Raw genomic sequence first — 6,483 nt, forward strand, 5'->3', positions numbered from 1 at the left:
GATCGGTGTTCTGTAGATTGTATTATTTTCCCTTATAACATGGTTATAAGGGAAAATAATAGCATTCTGAATACAGAATGCATAGTAAAATATGGCTGGAGGGGTTAAAAAAATATAAAAAATAATTAAACTCACCTTAATCCACTTGATCGTGGAGCCCGGCTTCTCTTCTGTCTCCTCCTTTGCTGATTGCAGGAAAAGGACCTGTGGTGACGTCACTCCGGTCATCACATGGTCCATCACCATGGTAAAAGATCATGTGATGACCGGAGTGACGTCACCACAGGTCCTGTTCCTACAATCAGCAAAGAAGGAGACAGAAGGAGATGCCAGGCTCCGCGATCAAGTGGACTAAGGTGAGTTTAATTATTATTATTTTTTTTTTAACCCCTCCAGCCCTATTTTACTATGCATTCTGTATTCAGAATGCTATTATTTTCCCTTATAACCTTGTTATAAGGGAAAATAATAATGATCGGGTCTCCATCCCGATCGTCTCCAAGCAACCGTGCGTGAAAATCGCACTGCATCCGCACTTGCTTGCGGATGCTTGCGATTTTCACGCAGCCCCATTCACTTCTATGGGGCCTGTGTTGCGTGGAAAATGCACAATATAGAGCATGCTGTGATTTTCACGCAACGCATAAGTGATGCGTGAAAATCACAGCTCATGTGCACAGCCCCATAGAAATGAATGGGTCCAGATTCAGTGCGGGTGCAATGCGTTCACCTCCCGCATTGCACCCGCGCGGAATACTCGCCCATGTGAACTCAGCCTTAGACTGCCTGATCATCGCTAACGAGCATCCCTGAGAACGCTCGTTAATGATAAACTGGCCGACAATTGGCCAGTCTAATACAGGCTTAACTCTGCAAAGACATATGTAATGAATGTTTACAGTAATTGGCTCCTATTCACAGGAGGGTGGCCTGCAGATAATTTGTGAACATGGATTCATACATTGGGGGACATATTTCAAAGTTGCAAATTATGGCGCGCACTGCACGCCATATGTGCACCATAATTTGTGACCATGTGACTGATGAATGTGATGTCGCAGGCCTAGGAAGAGGCTGTGGTGCTCTGTTGCTGATATAGAGCGGCGCCCGGGGATCTCACTGCACTTACTATTATCCCCGGGCGCCGCTCCATCCGAAATCGCTTTGCTAAAAAATTTGTTAAAATGCTGTACTGAGATCCTTCTCCGATGAGGTGAAGTCCGTTATTCGCGGTCGCGCAAGACTTCGTAGAATAACTTTGGTACTTAATTATTACAGTGAAAAACCTTGGAACCGAACTCGGGTACGGTTCCGAGGTACCTCTAAGGGCTCATTTACACGACCGTAAGGGCTCCGTGCCAGTGCTGCAGACCGCAAATAGTGCAATGCACGGGTACCGACTGTGTGCACTTCATACGGCGGATGTAGACCTATTGACTTGAATGGGTCCGCAATCTGCAAGATATGGCAAAAGATAGGATATGTCCTATCTTTTGCAGTGCGGAGGCACGGCCCCCATAACCCACGGAAGCGCTTCGTAGTGTTTCCTGCTGGAGGATGCGTTTAATTTATGGCGAGGAGCACTCCTTGTCATAAATTAGGCACAACCTCCTGCAGTCTGAGCACCTAAACTGAAATCTTTAGCAGCTCCAAACTGCCGAGTTGCATTTCTAAACTATAAGGATGGCCCATATGAACCTAGGAATGGTTCTTTGGCCGATGAGTGTGTAAATATATTTGAGAACTGGAAGCTTTGTTCATGAGTAGTTGAGGTTAGTGTGGCAGCCACTCCTGAATCTGCCAAAACTAACACAAGGTCATCAGGACCAGCTCTAAAAGGTATGTTAAACTTTGAACATATTTCTTATCTTCTGATATCAAATCGTAGTTTTGGCAGAAGTCTGGGTGTTGATACCACCAGTGACTGCTGGAGTATAGCAGCAATGGCATGCCAGCACCTATCACTAACAAAGAGAACCCGATAAGAGCCAAAGGGGGGCATGGTGCTCATTAAATTGACACTTCCTTTCCAGGTGAAATTTCAGTATGGGCCATAGTTTGTGCACGTGAGGAATAGCCATATACCTAATTCTGTGACATGTATCCTGTCTTTATCAACTGTCTTCCCCTGTGCAGGCGCCATCTATAATTGTCAGTAGTCCTCAGTCAAAATACTTCCTAAAAGCAGCAGCCTCTCTGTCTGTGTGCCTCTCTCTGCAGCTGCTCCTGCCTCCATAAACCTCTATGGACATCAACTGTAACCTGATCTCTCAGTAACACTGAAAATCTGTTTTCAGCTTTGCTTCTTTGAAGATATATTTTAGTAGTGAATTGGGAGTAAGTGATCAGTGCAGGAGGTGTGTGTCTGGTAAATGGAGAAACAGGTACTGTATTTTTCGCCCCATAAGACGCATTTCCCCCCCCCCCAAAAGTGGGGGAAAAATGTCCCTACATCTTATGGGGTCAATACTAATGAGCGCTTCCATTAGTACCGGAGGACCGGGAAGCGGTGAAGGCTCTGTACTCGCAGCTTCCTGGTCCCCGGCTGTGCAGTGGCTGCGCACAGCGTGAGGGCGCTCTGTGACCCAACAGCTGGAGGCAGGATGAACAGGATTGTGCTGGAAGAGAGGAGCGATGGCGTCTGGGAGCAGGAGAGGTAAGTGTTTTTTATTTTATTTTAAGTGCTCTGTGGCATGGGGGCTGCTATGAGGCATGAGGTCTGATGAGAGGCATGGGGCTGCTGAGAGGCATGGGGCTGCTAAGAGGCATGGGGGCTCATATGGGGCTGATGAGGCATGGGGGCTCATATGGGGCTGATGAGGCATGAGGGCTCATATGGGGCTGATGAGAGGAAATGGGGGCTGATGAGAGGCAAGGGGCTCTTATCTGAGGTCTAATTGGGGGTCATTCACATTGGGGTCTGATCTGAGGTCTTATTGGGGTCTGATTAACATTGGGGGTCTGATAGGGGCTGTGAGCTGAGGTCTGATTAACATTGGGGGTCTGACTGCTGGTCTGACCTGAGGTCTAATGAAAAATATTTTTTTCTTATTGTTCTAAAACCTAGGTGCGTCTTATAGGGCGAAAAATACGGTATATTTCTGTAGTAAGATATATTACAAAGTTTCTTTGCTTGCACTACTGATTGAAACGACTGGTATTAACAACTCCACAACCTCCTTGTTCTGACAGTCGGTACTAGTCTTGGCTAATTACCCCTCAGCAAACTAATAGTCTTCTTACAGGTCTCTAGGACTAGAATTTGAGCACCGATGAAGACTGCTGACCAAATACAAGGAGTGGTAAATTTCAAGAATCAAATGTCCCAAGTATTTGAAAAATACCTTTATTTATTAAACCGTATGAAGATGATGTGATTTTTCCCAACATTTGTAAATATATAAAACAACAAAAAATAAAGTAAAATTTAATATCTGTAAGAAATGTTGATTATGTTCTACAGACATCCCCTAAACTCATGGTCTGGCAATGAATGAAGCAAATTTACCACTTTTACCTTTCCTACTTACATAAATGGACATCTTGAGAACTCATTCAGATAACAGACACAACACAGATATGTCTTATCTCCTATATTGGACTTGAATATGATTTTTACTTTAATCCGTTGACTGGCCTTCGGTACAACATGATACATATTTAAAACAATACGGCCATATTAGTCGTATTTCTCAACATTAGCTTTATATTAAAGTGGTTGTCTGAGATAAATAAAACTGGGAAGTTGCATTAAAAAAAATATATATATTTTATGATATTACAGCCCCTTTAAGGACCTCCATATACCGAGCTAATAAGGCCATACAATACACTGGTGTGAGTCCTTAGTCAGGGTTTCATGGTATATTATCTTACTAAAAATGTAAGAACAGCTTTCCCTGCTCTGGTTGTAATTCCTCATTTTACTGTGGCTCATATACATGTGTATGGGGGGGGGGGGGGAGATTTTCAATCCATCCCTCTCCATATCTGCTACCTGAGACTCTCGCTGGTATGAAGCAATTTCAGGACAAAGCGCCCCCAGCTTCTCCTTCCCTCCCACAGCATGCACAGCAATCTGCCTTCTTTTCTTTTCTTTATTCCTTTACAGGTTTTGTGGAGGTATAATGCTGGCCATACGTTTTACATTGGCCGAACACTAGTTTGCCTGACACCTATCTCTCCCAATCCCCCTATAAACATGCACACTCAGCATATATATGTCCTGAATGGGGAGAGAGGTAAATGATATCTGAACCGAACTCTCTTCCACCTGTTTGCCCTAAAGCCTCAGAGATAAGGGTATAAGTGTGTGATTGAACAATTACTTATCAGTCAACTGTTATCTTTATCCTTCACCTGTTATTCTGCTGCGATAAGACTGTGGCAGAAAACCTTCAAGACACTTCTGACAGCGGCTTATCTCCCTGGAGAACAAAAAGATTTGGCGAAAATGTGCATCTGTCAGTGGAGAGCCCCCACACACATAAGATTGTCTGCCAAAACCGCTAAATCTTTCGATGTTAATCACACTGGATGATACATTATAAAGACAAATAAAGTCAATAACTTCATTCAACTTGCACATAATAGGAAACAAATACAGACCAGGAGCCTGGAGGCGAGGCGAAACGCGCGTCGGGGTTGGGGTCCATTCACACGTCCGTTGTTTCTTTCCTGATCTGTTCCGTTTTTTGCGGAACAGATCTGGACCCATTCCTTTTTTAATGGGTCCTGAAAAAAATCGGACAGCTCAATGTCTGATATTTTTTCAGGACCCATTGAAAATGAATGGGTCCAGATCTGTTCCGCAAAAAACGGAACAGATCAGGAAAGAAACAACGGACGTGTGAATGGACCCCAACCCCGACGCGCGTTTCGCCTCGCCTCCAGGCTCCTGGTCTGTATTTGTTTCCTATTTCTACTTTGCACATTTGTAACCTTTGCATTGCCTTATTTTGTTTGTATTAATTATCTGCCTGTCCAGGATTAATTCCTGTTGGGACTTTTTTGAATACAATTTTATTTAGGCATCGCCTTTTTGGAATTGTGCAATACCATCTGTAGGAACATGGATGATTATGTACAAGTTGAATGAAGTTATTGACTTTATTTGTCAAGTACTATATATGGATAATGCCCATCCAATGGAGACTTGAATATACTGTTCTCTCATAGCACTTTTGTGTATTACTGCTATTTTATGATATATGCTATGTATTGTATGATTTTGTACTAATAAATTATAATGTTACATTATATGTGTGTCTTTAAATATTTGGTGATTCTTTGTATATTTTCGCACATATTCAACTTTTTGCGGTTTGCTAACATTGGATGTGCATCTTTAAACACTTGGCAAACTTTATGCCACTTTCTGGTTGGTTTTAGACCAATTTTGTTCTGCCAAAAATATTGGCACATTTCATGCCTCGCTCCTTTCTGCTAAACATCCCTTTTCCTCCACCTTTTAAAGGCTCACTTATGCATCGGGTGGTTATGATCGGATGAACGCCCATTCCTGATCACTGCCCCATTACCCCATCATTGACAACAATGAGAGCACTAATAAGTATTGGTCCACACAGTGCTGATGATTGCGCCATGTAAATGAATCTTAACGGGGTACTCCCATCTGGACATTTATTGCATACCGATAGGATACGCTGTAAATGTCCAAAAGGTGCAGCTCGACCATTTCTGGTGGCCGCTCATGCGCAGCTTGCTCTTTATTTGCAGTGGAGAGCATTTCGGAGATGTTTGGCATATCATATCAATAAGAGTACTTTCACACTAGCGTTTTTCTTTTCCGGCATAGAGTTCCGTCCTAGGGGCTCTATACAGGAAAAGAACTGATCAGTTTTATCCCCATGCATTCTGAATGCAGAGCAATCCGTTCAGGATGCATCAGGATGTCTTCAGTTCAGTCTTTTTGACTGTTTAGGACGGAGATAATACCGCAGCATGCTACGGTTTTATCTCCGGCCAAAAATCCGGAACACTTGCCGGAATGCCGGAGATCCGGCATTTTGTTTTTTACATAGGAATGTATTAGTGCCGGATCCGGCATTCAAAATACTGCAATGGCGGAAACGTCCTTCCGGTCTGCGCATGTGCAGACCGCAAATTTTTTTAAAAGAATAGATGCCGGATCTGTTTTTTCCGGATGACACCGGAAAGACGGATCCGGCATTTCAATGCATTTGTAAGACGGATCAGGATCCTGATCAGTCTTAAAATGCCATCAGTTGGCATACGTTTTGACGGATCCGGCAGGCAGTGCCGGATTCCTCTGCTGCAAGTGTGAAAGTACCCTAAGCCACAAATGTCCAGATGGTAATACATAGGTGAAGAGCAGAAGGTGGTCCTAAAATTAATAAAAAACACTCAAGATGAACAAATATTTATATGAAAAATAACCAGACACTCATCGTCACTGTCCATACTTAACTCTACAATTAGGATGGATTAAGACGTCTTATG

Source organism: Bufo bufo, chromosome 3 (assembly GCF_905171765.1).
Source record: "Bufo bufo chromosome 3, aBufBuf1.1, whole genome shotgun sequence".
Classification (NCBI taxonomy): Eukaryota; Metazoa; Chordata; class Amphibia; order Anura; family Bufonidae; genus Bufo; species Bufo bufo.